The sequence below is a fragment of the Kogia breviceps genome, chromosome X (assembly GCF_026419965.1).
Source record: "Kogia breviceps isolate mKogBre1 chromosome X, mKogBre1 haplotype 1, whole genome shotgun sequence".
Lineage (NCBI taxonomy): Eukaryota > Metazoa > Chordata > Mammalia > Artiodactyla > Physeteridae > Kogia > Kogia breviceps.
In genome coordinates, this window is record NC_081330.1 from 20,325,447 (window position 1) to 20,340,705 (window position 15,259).

The window sequence follows — 15,259 nt, forward strand, 5'->3', positions numbered from 1 at the left end:
TGAAACTATGATAGACTCAGCAGCTTAAATAAGAAACATTTCTCACAATTTTGGAGGCTGGGAAGTCCAAGCTCAAGGTGCTGGCAGATTCACCGTCGGGTGAGTGCTCTCTTCCTGGTTCGTGGACGGCTGTTCTTGCTGTAACTTCACATGGCAGAAGGAGAGGGAGCTCTCTGAGTTGTCTTTCATAAGGGCGCTCACTCCTCATGACCTTATCACCTCTCAAATGCCCCAGCTACTAATACCATCGCCTTGGGGGTTGGGTTTCAACATAAGAATTTTGGTGGGGGGGGGCACAAACATTCAGTCTCTAGCAATGTATATTCGTGTATTAAAAATTATAACAATCTTAGATATTTTCTTTATACAATTAAAGAATTACACAGTTGGGAGATGCCTTGAAATGCCATTCAACGTATTCTTCTATCCTTCAGGTAGCTGGAAGAAGTTGTGGGTGTGTTGCAGCTACACTGAGAGATGAACCCCATTCACATCTCCTGGGCACTCATCATTTCTGCATGTACCCGTCTGACATCTTTGAACTGCAAGTACCAAGTACTTTTCTGTGTGCTTTTTCTGGTGTCTGGTGCCCGTGTGACCTACGCTGGGGAGTGAACACATCTCTTCCAACCAATGAAGCAGCCCTCAACAGTTGGTGCGTAAATACCCCGACTCCCTCCCACTCTGTTGAGATAACTCTGAGGAGTGTTCTGTACTGTCTTTCAGAGGTTCCTAATGGGATTGAGCCCCAGTTACCCACAGTGGTGACCTGCTCAGTAATCGCTCCATATCGGCCTCCTTTTCTCCCTGCAACGCTTCCCTATTTTCCTACTCGTGCTTCCTGGGATCACATCCCCCCACCCAAATATACCACTTGTATCACATTCTTGTCTCAGAGTCAGCTTCTGGGGGAACCCAACCTAGGTCATGTATCAACCCATGGCTCTCCAAGAATACATGACAGAATTGTATATTCATAGGCAGATTTATTTTGAAAACCATGTATAATGTAAAATACATGGCTGTATTATTCATAGACAAATATAATTACAATGTTTACTTTTGTCAAACCATTTAGATGCGCATGATTAGCTAATTAAGTGTACTTGGGGAAGTCTGTCTTTGAGAAAAAGTAAAATTCTTTTGTGATTTGGATAATAGAACCCCACTTTTGGTTGGGCAATTGCACAGTTTTGTGTATTAGAATTTTTAGAAAGCCAGTCGGTACCTTCTAGGATTAAGAAACCTTGTTTTTAGGATCTGCCTACCTCTTTTAATACTTTCCCACCCTCTTCTCCCACTGTAACCCAGGTCTTCCTGGGATAGAGTGTTGGCCTGGGTGGTTACAACATAACCCAAAGCTCGCCTTCTCTTGTTTGTTTCATTTTCTGTTGTCTTCCATTGCTGTTTTCTCTCAGCCACAGCCAGGCTGTTTTCCTCTATCTTGAATGGTATCTAACCCCTAGTTTTATAGACACGGTGTCCAGAATTTTCCTTTGCAGCCCCATAAACTCACTGCATATATTTCTCTCTTCCCTTTATTGGTGGTGAGAAAGTCACCTGATTTTTATCAGATTTAAAGTATTCCAGCCTATGAATAATGTAATGTGGGAAATGAAAACAGACAAGCAAAAAAAAAACGGTTGGGCTTCTGGGCAGGACTGAAGACTTCTAACATGAACTTTTTAATACATGTACATTTTATACATGTGTCCTAGGATTTACTTACTGCTCTCATTTTAACTTCATTCTTCCTTCCAGTCCCCTGCAACTCTTAAGATTCATGTGTGAGCTTGAACATGGCCATTCCTGGGTAAGGAAGCATAGGAGAAGCTCCCTGATTAGGAAGGAGCATTCAGCTTTGGTTACTAAAGCCTTTGTTGTCAGCTCTCCATGTTGCCTGCCTCAGTTGCTTGTCTGGGTACTTGAACTCTTGCCTTTTCCTACAGATGTCTTGGTTCAGGATGTTTGCTTAGAATTTGGACTTTGGGCCCCTGTCTTGTCTTTATTTTCTATGTCCAATCTGTTGGCCTGACTCACTACTTGTTATGAATTCTTGCACATAGTAGGTATTGGATAGATATTTCTTAAATACTAGATATGTTTCCTGACTCCTGCTTGCATGAGCTTTCTAAGGCTTATATGGCATCTAAGACCTGAACCCTTGACTTGTGATTCCAAACTTTGCCCTGGACTCAAGCTCCTGGTTGATTTCCCGGGGCTGGCAAGCTCTCCTGCCTGGATCCTTCCCTTCACCCTCAGCCTTGCCTCAGTTTCCTGGAGTTCCAGTTCCTTATTTTGCACCACACCTTGCTGACTGGCTGTGATGCTGCTGACGGGCGAATACAGATAATGTAACTAGAATATTCACAATAAGGGAGCACGTTAACAAATACGAGACCCATGATGCTGTTTACACTTTTATTTTGAAGGATCATTATGTCTGTCCTTAAGTAAGACCCTATGCATTGAGTGCAGATGTCAGAGCAGGAAAGTGTTGACTAAGACTGGGTTCCCGCTGTGAAGTGCACGATGTGTGAAATTCTAGCATATGTGCAGAAATTTAAACCCATCATTTACTGACAGGCAATAATTACTTTAATGAAGTCAGGAGACTATTTCAAACAAACAATTAGAGTTAACAATATAACTGTAAACAGGACCCTAGTTAATGAATTTTCAAACGGCACTTCCCTCCTCTGCGAATGCCAGGAGCTGTAAAAGGAATGAGAAGAATAACTCATATTATTGAATACTTATACGTCATGCTGGGTGCTGTACCAAGCCCTTTACCTAAAGTGGCTTATTAAATCCTCTGTGAGGTACATACTAATACTATTCCCATTTTGCAGATGAAACTGTGCCTCAGAGGTAAAACACCTTTCCCAAAGTCACACTGCTTAGGAAATGGTGGACATGTGATTTAAACATTGGTTAGTTTGGCTCTAGAGCCCAAGCTCTTAACTATGACACCTAGATTATATAGTCTATTAGCACGTATGGAAAACCTACTTTCCACGGGGGTTTGTCAGTAGGTGCTAATAGGAAGCACATGGTACATTCAGATTAAGCAAATTTGAAGAGGGACTCTTCATAAATGGACTGTTGGCAGAGATGTAGGTATAAAGGATCCACCAAGAGTAGCATAGTCATGTCAGAGGGAGCTGTTACAGGCACCCGGAACGATAGACTCGTACACAGGAGGCTGATAGGAGGGGGGCCAGTTATCTTAGTCTAGAGGCACGGTCAGACCAAGACAACCTTGCAGGGAGGAAGCCAGGGGAATAAATAACTTCCCCTCACCTTCCTACCTCCTTCCAGTCTCCTTTCTGGGCTGCCCATTGGCCAGACCTAACCAGAAGCCAGAGAGTGTAGTCTTACGGCTTACCTGGGAAATGTGTTGGAACAGCGCACCCAAACGCAGAATATATTTGATTCTGAAATCCAAAGAGGCCTGCCAAGCATCGTGCCTCTGTCTTCAGCGTGGGAAGTATAAGGTGTAGCAACTCGTTCCTTGGTTTAGAAGGATATCCAGACATATCGCAGATCACTAAACCTTCTAAAAACATCACACGTGTGGCAAGTTCCTGAACTTTTGCAAAATTTATCTTCCACCCTCTGGTGTACGTATATCTTAAGGAGGCATCTAGGAGTCTTGCTTCTTCTCATCAAGTCATTAGCCATATGTTATCATGTAATGGAGCAGCATGATGTTGAGGGGCCTCCGGACCCTATTATGACAGAGAGGAGGAGAATTGACACGGCCCTGGGGCGTGATAGTGAAGATATACTGTTCCTACCAGGTGAATGCAAACTGCTTGTAATTTTCCTTACTGATGGAGGTGGAAAAGAAAGCATTTTCCAGGTCAATCGCTGTCTACCGGGAGCCAAGGGATATTCTGAATCCATCTAGTAAAGATACCGTATCCGGAACCACAGCTGTGATTGGCAGCACCATGTGATTAAGTTTGTGATATTTGCTTATCATTCACCAAGACCCACTGGAGCTTTTACACCAGCCGGACAGGCCAGTTAAGTGGGGATGTGGTAAAAAAATCATCATCCTGGTGTCTTTCAAGTCTTTGATGGCGGCACTAGTCTTTGTAATTTCCCCAGGGATGCAGTGTGTGATTTGGTTTACTGTCATGTTGGGGAAGAGGCGGTTCCAGGAGCTGGGCATTTGACTCACCCCGCTATAAAAGCCCTTGCTGCGAGGGCCGGGGAACAAAAAAGGAGAATCTTTCAATTACTAACTATTGCTACTCCCAGCCCAGCTAACCTGAGACTGAGCAAATAGCCACAGGTTGAGACTTCTGTCCCATTGAACCGATTGTTAGACTCAGGCCAAGACTCCCTCTACCACCCACCTGACTTCCAAAAGCCCCTATTCTGACAGGTGAGCCACTGTGGCATTTTGGTTTCTGGGAATCCGTGTAAATTCAGAGTCTATATCTAATAATCCCCCAAAGAACTGAGTATTTTTCTTTTCCTAGCATATGGCCGCAGTACCTCTGGAGAAGGCTTCAGGAAGATTTATAGTTTCCTCCTGCAGCCCCAAGGGCTTCACGCCTGTGAATTGACTTAGTAGACCAAGATGTTTTCTGCCTCTGTATGCCAAGCAGCACATTGGTAGGCTTTCTGTATTTCATTTTGAGACCTCCATGATCAGTTAACCATCACCACAGGTTCCTGCACGTCAGTACTCTGATTGCCATTTTGTCCCTGGGTCTTACTGTGTATATTCCACCTACCGTGTCACTGATTGATTGTTAAGTCATCCTGCCATTAGCACTTCAGGATCCCATATTCCCACTGAGAACAGGACACACGATTCCACGATAGCATCCCCTACCATAACCTGTGACCAGGACTTCAAGGACTAGTTGCTCTGGCCATTTGATTTCTCAAGACATCGCCCTTTACCTGGACTTTATTCCAGTGATTATGATGCCACTGCATGCCACAGTTTACTGACTCCTTTTTTTTTTTTGTGGTACGTGGGCCTCTCACTGTTGTGGCCTCTCCCATTGCGGAGCGCAGGCTCCGGACGCGCAGGCGCAGCGGCCACGGCTCACGGGCCCGGCCGCTCCGCGGTACGTGGGATCCTCCCGGACCGGGGCACGAACCCGTGTCCCCTGCATCGGCAGGCGGATTCTCAACCACTGCGCCACCAGGGAAGCCCTACTGACTCCTGTTTTTTTCCTCATCAAGAAAGTTATTCCAATACTCTTCAATATGACCAAGTCAATCTCAGAATCTCACTTTCAAAGTCTGTTTCATGGGGCCACTTAAGGAGTAATTACTGCATCGGTAAGTTCCCAACTGAAATAAAGTGGAAACTTAGCATAAGTCGTGGGAGATTTATTTATGAAAGGATTGTTTATAGAGGTGTAGGTGTGGAGAAACTGCAAGGGATTGTGTGGTAATTCAAGGATGGTGGCAGTGAAGACATTACCAGTCCTAGACCCATGGAATGAATGAAGAGAGGGAGCAGTTAGCAGATCTTGGAAGGGAAGACTTGTGTAAAGGGAGACTATCTTGAGAGAAGCAGTGGCCTTTGGATAAGGGACACAGCCAGGCCAGAGCCATTTCGCAGGAAGGAAGCCAGAGGATCAAACGCCCTGACCTTACTTTCTTCTCCTTCTGATCTCCAACTGGAGATCATATTGGCCAAGTCCATCCGGAAGCCAGAGGGAAGGGCGCCAGTTGATAAGGTCCATATAGGTCACCTTCTAAAGGCAGAGAACAGGATGAAGACTGGAGAGTAGATCAAGAGGGGCAAGTGGAACATACTGTAATTCCAGGTATGAATAGAATGTCCTTATTTACCACTGTGCTCTGCTTAGGTTCAGATAGATTTTCACAACTTTCAGCTAAGCAGGAAACAAGAACTCTGCCTCAAGTAGGGCTTTGTGCCTTTCTAGATGGTTGTAACAAAGTCATCATTGAATGTCTCATGAGCAGTCACTATTTTCTTTATTCTGTTGAATTGTCAAGTAACTTGACATTTATTTACAGTACTGTACCTTCTCAGAGTCATCAGTCATTTATAAATGTGCTTAAAGGTTTTCTCTAATTCTTCATTTTTATCTCCCACTCCTCAAGACTTTGTCATTCCTGTCAAAAATACCCCAACTGGAAAACTGGGGTCGTCTTTGTCATATCTATCTTGTCATCTAACATCATGCCAATCACCAGTTACAGTTAATTTTTCCTCTAATTTTTTTACAGCCCCAATTTCTCTCTCTTCTGTTGTAACCACCCTAATACAAACCTTTATCGCTTCACACCTGGATTTTAGGGATAGCTTCTTAATGGCCCCATTAATCTTCCTAGATAGTTATTTTGAACGTGAACCTCTGCTGTCAAAAAAAACACTAGCGAATCCTCAATATCTCCAGGAACAGGGCCACCTTTCTTTCCAAACTTGTCTCTCAGTAGTTTTACCAGACAATTCTACTCCAGTGAAAGCACTCAGCTCCTCATGCCCTGAAACTGTTGTTAAATGGATTTCCTCTTCAATGTGTTGCCTCAAGTTGTTCCTTCTTCTTGGAATGGCCTCACTCTTCCACTTCAGCTGCCTAAGTCCCATTCTTCACTTGAGGCTCAGCTCAGTTCCTGTTTTGTTTTGTTTTCCAAGACTGCCTATGACTCAGTCCTTGGTGAGATCTTACACATTCTAGTAACACTTGCTGTTGATAAAGAGGCATAGTATAACTAGTGTCTATTTCTTAGGGCTTTTAAAAATGGTACTCTTACAGGTTTGTTGTAAGGTTTATATAACTTGATACATATAAATTTTTAAGAGTAATGCCGGTACATAGTAAGCTCTCAGTACACTTTAGCTATCAAAATTATGATTCATTATTATGTTTACAACTCATTTGACAATTAGTATAGTACTTTGCATTGTTACTTTGTTTTGCATGTATATGGAACATTTCCCTAATTAAATTAGATTACCATCCCTGTGTGGGAAGGGTATGGGTTTTTTTGGTTTTTTTTTTCCCAATCAGTTGCTATGTTTTCAACTTTTAGCATAGCGTCTGGCAGGGAAGACGCCTGAATAAATGCTTACTGTGTAGTCAGTGATGGTGGTGGTGATGATGATGATGCCTGCTCCTCTATTCTTGGCTGCTTTTGGAAAGTGGCTTCGGTATATCAGTTTGCAAAATCTTTGATTGCATTATAAAGCGGGTACGTACCTCACAGATCATTTAATTCCACACCGTCATCTTCTAGGTAGTGAAACTGAGGTTCAAGGGAGAGAAAGGACTTGCCCAAATCCAGAGTTGCCAAGTTAGTGACAGACGCAGGGCCAGAACTCGGAATGCATTCCAGAGCAGTGAACTGAACAAATGTTTATTGCACGCCTATCATGGGTCAAGTACTATGCTAGCTGTTGGGGACATCTATGACCAGGACAGAGGCCCATCCTTCCATGCCATTTGCTTTTCAACGGTGGGGCGAGACGTAGTCAAACAAAACTAAAGAGATAATTGCTATGAAGGAAATAGGGTGATTTAAGGACCAACAGGGTGAATAGGTAGGTATTTTAGGGCTTCTGAGGTGATAGTTAAGCTGAGTCCTGTGTGATGAGAAGGAGACAACCAAGGGAAGGTCTGGGCTAAGTTAGTTTCAGGTATGAGGAAGAGTAACTGCAAAGGCCCTGTGGTAGGAATAAGCCTAATGTGTTCCAGGAATTGGAACTGAGGCTGGTGAAACCAAAGCATCGTGCACGAGTGAGAAAGTGGTAGGATTTGAGGTCAGAAAGCTAGGAGGGGGTCTAGTCACATAGAGTTCTGTAGGCTATAGTAAGGAGTTTGTATTTTAGTTTTATGATCCTGTTCATGCTTTAAAATGTTCATTTAGGCTGTTATGTGGAATAATATTCTATGCAGAGAAGGACAAGGGCGTGTCAGAAAAATGATTGAAAACTTGGAACTCGGTAAAATCCGTTACTGAGCCTTTTCTTCAGTACAGTGCTGGACTTGACTTTCTATCGTCTAGGCTATTGTATAACCTTTTGAGTCAGAGGTTAATTTGTAGATTGTTGCCCAAAGTTTATAGTTATGGCTTCGTTGGATACTAACTAGTTTTGTATCTAACCCATAAATAATATCCTAACATTACTAGAAATATTTAGCTTCTCAAATGGTCTTTGGACTAGATTTAAGATCTTACTGGTTCCTGCATTAATGCGTTGGCCCAAATCTTTGACATTGTGTTTATTTGAATCACGAGTTTATCTTATTGAGTATTACATTTTAACAAGCGGAAGCAGGCAGGATAGTTAGGGGGCAATTGCAGTAATCTAGGTGAGCCTTGACAATGTCTTGGACTAGGGTCGTGGTGGTGAACATGGTTGAAAGTCATTGGATTCCTTACACGTTGGAGGCAGAGGCAACAGGATTTCCGATCGATGGAACACCCAGGATCAAGCAAAGAGCAATCAAGAAAGATTCCTAGGGTTTTTGCCTAAGTAACTGCTAGTCATTAACTGAAGTGGGGAAGATTGGAGGTGGAAAAGATTGGCAGAGCATGTGAGGTGGAAAATCAAAAGTCCAGCTTTAGATATGCCAGGTCAAAGGTGTCAATTAGTCATCTGTGCGGAAATGTGAAATAGGTTCTAGACTCGTAAATCCAACAGCCTGAGAGAAAATTCTGGACTAGAGATAAAGACTTGGGTGTCATTAGAACTTAAGTGATGTTTAAAGCCTGGGCCTGGATGGAGCTGGTGTTCTTCAGGAGATTTAGAAAAATGGATATTATTAGGCTCCATTACATATTCAGAACATTTAAGGCATGGTCTGGAGCTCTCCAGTTCTACCACATGATCCAGGTGATTTTTGACACTGAGAAACAGAGCTCTAGAGAAAGTTTGGCAAAACTTTCTCTGTTAAGGCGCAGATAGTAAAATGTTTTAGGCTTTCCAGGCTATATAGACTATCCCAGCTCTGCCACTGTAGCAGGAAAGCAGCCAGAGACAACATATAAATACCTGACCACAGCTATATTCCACTAACATTTATAAACCTGAAATTTGAATTTTATATAATTTTCATGTCATAAAATATTTTCTTTTTAAAATATTCATTTTTATTAAGATTCCACATGTAAGTGGTAATGCACAGTATTTGTCTTTGTCTGACTTATTTCACTAAGCCTGATACGCTTCACATCCATCCATGTTGTTACAAAGGGAAATATTTTGGTTTTTTTATGGCTGAGTAGCACTCCATTGTGTGTATACACGCACGCGCACACACACACACACATCTTCTTCATCCCTTCATCTGTTGATGGACACTTAGGTTGCTTCCGTATCTCAGCTGTTGTAAATAATGCTACTGTGAACATTGGGGTGCATGTATCTTTTTGAATTACTGTTTTCATTTTCTTTGGATATACACCCAAGAGTGGAATTGCTGGATTATATGGTAGTTCTATTTTTAGTTTTCTTGTGGAACCTCCATACTGTTCTTCATAGTGGCTGCACGAATTTACATCCCCACCAACAGTGTACAAGGGTTCCTTTTTCTCCACATCATCGCTGATATTTCTTATTTGTGGTCTTTTTGATGTTAGCCATTCTAACAGGTGTGAGGTGATATCTCACTGTAGTTTTTTGTTTGTTTTTGCTTTTTAAACTTTTATATTGGAACATAGTCGATTAACAATGTTGTGTTAGTTTCAGGTGTACAGCAAAGTGATTCACTTATACATATACATGTATCTGTTCTTTTTTTTTTTTTTTTTTTTTGGCGGTATGCGGGCCCCTCACTGTTGTGGCCTCTCCCGCTGTGGAGCACAGGCTCCGGACGCGCAGGCCCAGCGGCCATGGCTCACGGGCTCAGTCACTCCGCGGCATGTGGGATCCTCCCGGACCAGGGCACGAACCCGTGTCTCCTGCATCGGCAGGCGGACTCCCAACCACTGCGCCACCAGGGAAGCCCTGTATCTGTTCTTTTTCAAATTATTTTCCCATTTAGGTTATTACAGAATACTGATTTGCATTTCTCTGGTGATTAGTGATGTTGAGCATCTTTTCATATGCCTGTTGGCCATCTGTATGTCTTCTTTGGAAAAAATGTATATTCAGGTCTTGTGTCTATTTTTTAATTGGGTTATTGTTTTGACATTGAGTTGTATGAACTGTTTATATATTTTGGATATTAAGCCCTTATCTGTCATATTATTTGCAAATATTTTCTCCCATTCCGTAGGTTGTCTTTTCATTTTGTCAGTGGTTTCCTTTGCTTTGCAAAAGCGTTTTAAGTTGAATTAGGTCCAATTTGTTTATTTTTGCTTTTGTTTCCTTTGCCTTAGGAGACAGATCCGAAGAAATATTGCTACAGTTTATGTTAAAGAGTGTTCTGCCTATGGTTTCTTCCAGCAGATTTACGGTTTCTGGTCTTACATTTAGGTCTTAAATTCATGTTGAGTTTATTTTTGTATATGGTGTGAGAAAATGTTCTAATTTCATTCTTTTATATGTAGCTGTCCCATTTTCCCATCACCACTTTTTGAAGAGACTGTCCTTTCCGCATTGTGTATCTTGCCTCTCTGTCATAGATTAATTGACCATAAGTGCATGGGTTTATTTCAGGGCTCTCAATTCTGTTCCATTGGTCTATGTGTCTATTTTTCTGCCAGTGCCTTACTGTTCTAGTTACTGTAGCTTTCTAGCATAGTCTGAAGTCAGGGACTGTAATTCCTCAGCTTGTTCTTCTTTCTCAAGATTGCTTTAACAATTTGGGGTCTTTTATGTTTCCATACAAATTTTAAAATTATTCTAGTTCTGTGAAAAATGCTATTGGCATTTTAATAGGGATTGCATTGACTCTCTAGATTGCCTTGGGTACTATGATCATTTTAACAATATTCTTCCAATCCATGAACACTGTGTATCTTTCCATATGTTTGTGTCATCTTCAGTTTCTTTCATCAGTTTTATAATTTTCCAAGCATAGCTCTTTTACCTGCTTAGGTAGGTTAATTTCTAGGTATTATTTTCTTTTTGATGCAATTTTTAAATGGGATTGTTTCCTTAATTTCTCTTTCTGATAGTTTGTGGTTAGTGTAGAGAAATGCAAAAGATTTCTGTATATTAATCGTGTGTCCTGCAACTTATGCTGAATTCATCGATGAGCTCTAGCGGTTTTTTGGTGGTGTCTTTAGGATTTTTTATGTATAATTCCGTGCTGTCTGCAAACAGTGACGGTTTTACTTCTTCCTTTCCAATTTGAATTTCTCCTATTCCTTTTTTTTTTGTCTGATTGCTGTGGCTAGGACCTCCAGTTCTATGTTGAATCAAAGTGATGAGAGTGGGCATCCCTGTCTTGTTCCTGATCTTAGAGGAAATATTTGCATTCAGTTTTCCCTGTTGAGTATGATGTTAGCTGTGGGCTTATATATTGCCTTTATTTTGTTGAGATATGTTGTCCCTATACCCACTTGGTTGACTGGTGCCAGCCCTCTTATGTGTTGGCTGGGTACTGGCAAGGCAGGTTACTGGGCTGTGATGTTGCTTGGGTCAGTGTCCTTCTGCTAGTAGGTGGGGTCTGGGTCCAGGAGATCTTGGGGTTGGTGCCCACTCATTGCTGGGTCAGGCTGCATCCTGGGGCTATTGCCAGGCTACTGGTGGGCAGAGCCTGGTCCTGGGGTCTCTGGATGCAGGGCCCAGGAGTCCCAGATCTGGTGTCAGATCACTGGTAGGTGGAGTTGGGTCCGGATAGATGGCTGTGGGACCCAGGATGTCACAAAGCTTGTGTTGGCCACCTGGTGAGTGGGGCCAGATCCTGGGGTCAGAGCTGGTATTGGCCTGCTGGTGGTTTGGCTGGGTCCTGCCGCGGCAGGCTGCAGGGTTGCGGTAGTCATGGGGCTAGCAAGCACCCACTCACTGGTGGGTGGAGCTGGAGCCCAGTGTCTCCGGCGGTTGGAGGGTCCTCTGTCGAGTGCTTGTGCGTTTGGTGTGTGGGGCTGAGTCCTGGGCCCTCTGGTGGATAAGGCCGTGTCCAGGGGTGGCTGTGGTCTCTGCTTGCTTGCTGGTGGGTGGAGCTGTGTCCCCTTCCCCCCCAGCTAGATGCTTGGCCTGAGACATCCCAGTAGTACTGGTGTCTACAGGTTGGTGGGGGTGGGCGGGGCTGGGTCCTGAGGCTAGGGAGCCAGGGGGAGGATTCCAAAGTGGCATTTGCCAGCACCAGTGTCCACGTGGTAGAAGGACCTCCCAGAAATGGCTGCTTCCAGGGTCTGTGTCCCCAGTGGGAGTCCCAGTTGCCTCTTGCCTCTCTGGGAGGCTCTCCAAGATCAGCAGGTGGGTCTGACCCAGGCTCCTTTCACATTACGGCTTCTGCCCTGGGTCCTGGAGCACGTGAGATTTTGTCTGCTCCCTTTAAGAGTGGAGTCTATTTCCCACAGCCCCTGGGTCTCCAGGAAGTAAGTCCTGGTGGCCTTCAAAGCCAAATGTCCTGGGGGCTTGTCTTCCTGGGACAGGAACCCTAGGCTGGGCAGCCCAATGTGGGGCTTAGACCCTTGGATCCTTGGGGAGAACCTCTGCAATTGTAATTATTCTCTTGTTTGTGGGTCACCCACCTAGGGGTATTTGTCTTGACTATGCTGTGACTCCAACCCTCCTACCTGTTTCATTATGATTCCTTCTTTATATCTTTAGTTGTAGATCTTCTCTGGTAGACTCTGATCATTCTTGTCAAACGTTTTTCTGTAAATAGTTGTAATTTTGGTGTGCCCATGAGAGCAGGTGGGCTCAGGGTCTCTCTACTCTGCCATCTTGAAACAATCCTCCAAAATATTATTTTTCTTGTGATTGTTTTCCAACCATTTAAAAATATAAAAACCATTCTTAGCTGTATAAAAACAGGCAGTGGGCCAGGTTTGGCCCATGGCGGATAGTTTGCTTATACTGTACATTATCTAGATCGGTGGTCTGTCAAGAGACATGTGGGAATATAATGTTAAAGTCTGTATTTATATTTACTTAATCTTTACTAAGATTTTCTAGTTTTGTAATCTCAGTAATGTAATCATTTATAATGACACTTATGTAGCTCTTTCCATGTGGAAGCACTTTACATATATTAAATCATTTAATGCTCACAAAACTCCTGGTGTTAATAATAACATTGTTAGTATTTTCATGTCTTGGATTAGGTAACTGAGGTAGAGAGAGGTTGAGTAACTTGTCCAAGATCATACAGCTCATGACTAGCAGAGTCAAGATTTGATTCCAGGAAGTTTAGTGTCAAATATCCACCTATTGGGGAACATACTGAAAATATTTACCTATGGAGACAGGATCACAGTTTGGAGAGCCCTGGTCTATAACATAGGGACTATGTTAAGGTTCTCCAGAGAAAGAGAACCAATAGGATGTATATGTAATAGAGAGAAAAAGAAAGATTTGTTGTGAGGTGTTGGCTTACGTGATTGTAGAGGCTGAGAAGTCCAAATTCTGTAGCTAGGTGGACACCCCGGAGAGCCGATGGTATACTTATAGTCCAAGTCTGAAGGTCTGAGCACCAGGAGACCCAGAGGTGTAAGTTCTAATCCAAAACCTGGCAGACTTAAGATTCAAGAGTGGCCAGTATTTTAGCTCAAGTCTGAAGGTAGGAATAGACCAATACCCCAGCTTAAGCAGTCAGGCAGGAGTTTTCCCTTCTTAGCATGAGGGTCAGCCTTTTTGTTCTATTCAGACCGTCACTTGATTAGATGAGGCCCACTTATATTAGGGATTGCCATCTGCTTTATTCAGTCTCACGTTAATCTCATCCAAATACACCCTCATAGACACACCCAGAAGAATGTTTGACCAAATATCTGGGCACCCTGTGGCTCAGTCAAGTTGATGCATAAAATTAACCATCACAGGGAATATCTCATTAGTTAAATCTGTTTATTCCTCTGTGCTGTTGTGAAATTATATTCTTACCTGGAAGGTGAACCGTAATTGTAGCACTGAGGTGATGGTGGACGTCCAGTGTTTGCAACTTTCTGGATCTGCTCATAGCATGCCCCAAGCCACACTCTTATGTTCTGGGCTACCTCACTGTACTTTATACTGTTAAGTGCTTTTAGAGTTTCAGTCTTATGAACCTTCTTTTATATCAACCCACTTTTCTTATTAAAGCAATCCTGGTCTTAAAAAAAACAAACAAACAGAAGCATTGCTGACAAATAGAAGCACATTTGAAACGTTTTGGAAGTAAACTAGAGCAGCGGACGCTAAGAGGGAAACATTTGAGGGCTTCCCTGGTGGCGCAGTGGTTGAGAGTCCGCCTGCCGATGCAGGGGACGCGGGTTCGTGCCCCGGTCCGGGAAGATCTCACGTGCCGCGGAGCGGCTGGGCCCGTGAGCCATGGCCGCTGAGCCTGCGCGTCCGGAGCCTGTGCTCTGCAACGGGAGAGGCCACAACAGTGAGAGGCCCGCGTATCGCAAAAAAAAAAAAAAAAAAAAAAAAAAAAAGTAAGAGGGAATCATTTGAGAAGGCTGGATTTCCTCATTGTATTTGCTTAAAGGGAGGCATACCTCAAGCTCTTTGCTTGCTCACCTACTCCTCAGTGAGGATTTCTGCCTGTACAGTAAGCAGCATTCCTAATTGTATTAATTGTCTTGGGTGATTTTGGTTGAAGCAGGGTGAGTTTGAAGGCTAAACTATTTTGGTGCATGTGTCCATTTCATTTTTCATCCTAAATCCTTTTATTTACTCTGGCTCCAAATCTGTTATGTTTTCTCTAACAAGTGCGGGTAAGAGAAAGATACTAGGCACAGGTCAGTGTGGGTGGGCGAATGGGGGCTCCTGGCCAGGACTGCTCTGCTCAGTCTCCTCTGGAGTGTGGCAGATGGGGATGGGTGCCATTGTTATCAGGGCGGCACGGTCAGAGCCCCAGAGCTGTAAGGCCAGCAGGAGGAGGCGGGGTCAGTGCCAGAGAAGATAATTAGTCTCAGCCTGCCATCTTCCACCCTCGCAATCCCCTGTAGCCTGCTTCCTGTATAGAAAATGGGTCTCTGGGGTACGTGGGTGGCGTTTGCCCTTGGCTGGCCCAGAGGAGAGCTCGCTGGAGCTCTTCTTTTGCTAAAAATCAAGGAAGAGGAGGGAAGATTTTCGCAGAATGACAAGTAGTGGAGCTGTGTCAGGGCAGCCAAAGTCAGAACAAAGGAGAGATCCCGAACTCCCTGAAAGGTTCTGGCCACATCTCATTTGAGGCAACCAGTCCCCACCCCCCACCCCCCATCTTGTGCC

At 43.6% G+C, this 15,259-nt stretch overlaps 1 long non-coding RNA gene across 1 annotated transcript in view; it reads left to right on the top strand.

The window, feature by feature from the left end:
• Positions 1 to 541: 541 nt before the first annotated feature.
• The window catches only part of LOC136793407 (uncharacterized), a 516,365-nt gene continuing 501,647 nt past the window's right edge, over positions 542 to 15,259 (top strand). Inside the window, exon 1 of the long non-coding RNA XR_010838619.1 lies at positions 542 to 655. This is a non-coding gene — a long non-coding RNA (uncharacterized lncRNA). The remainder of the gene's footprint in view (positions 656 to 15,259) is intronic.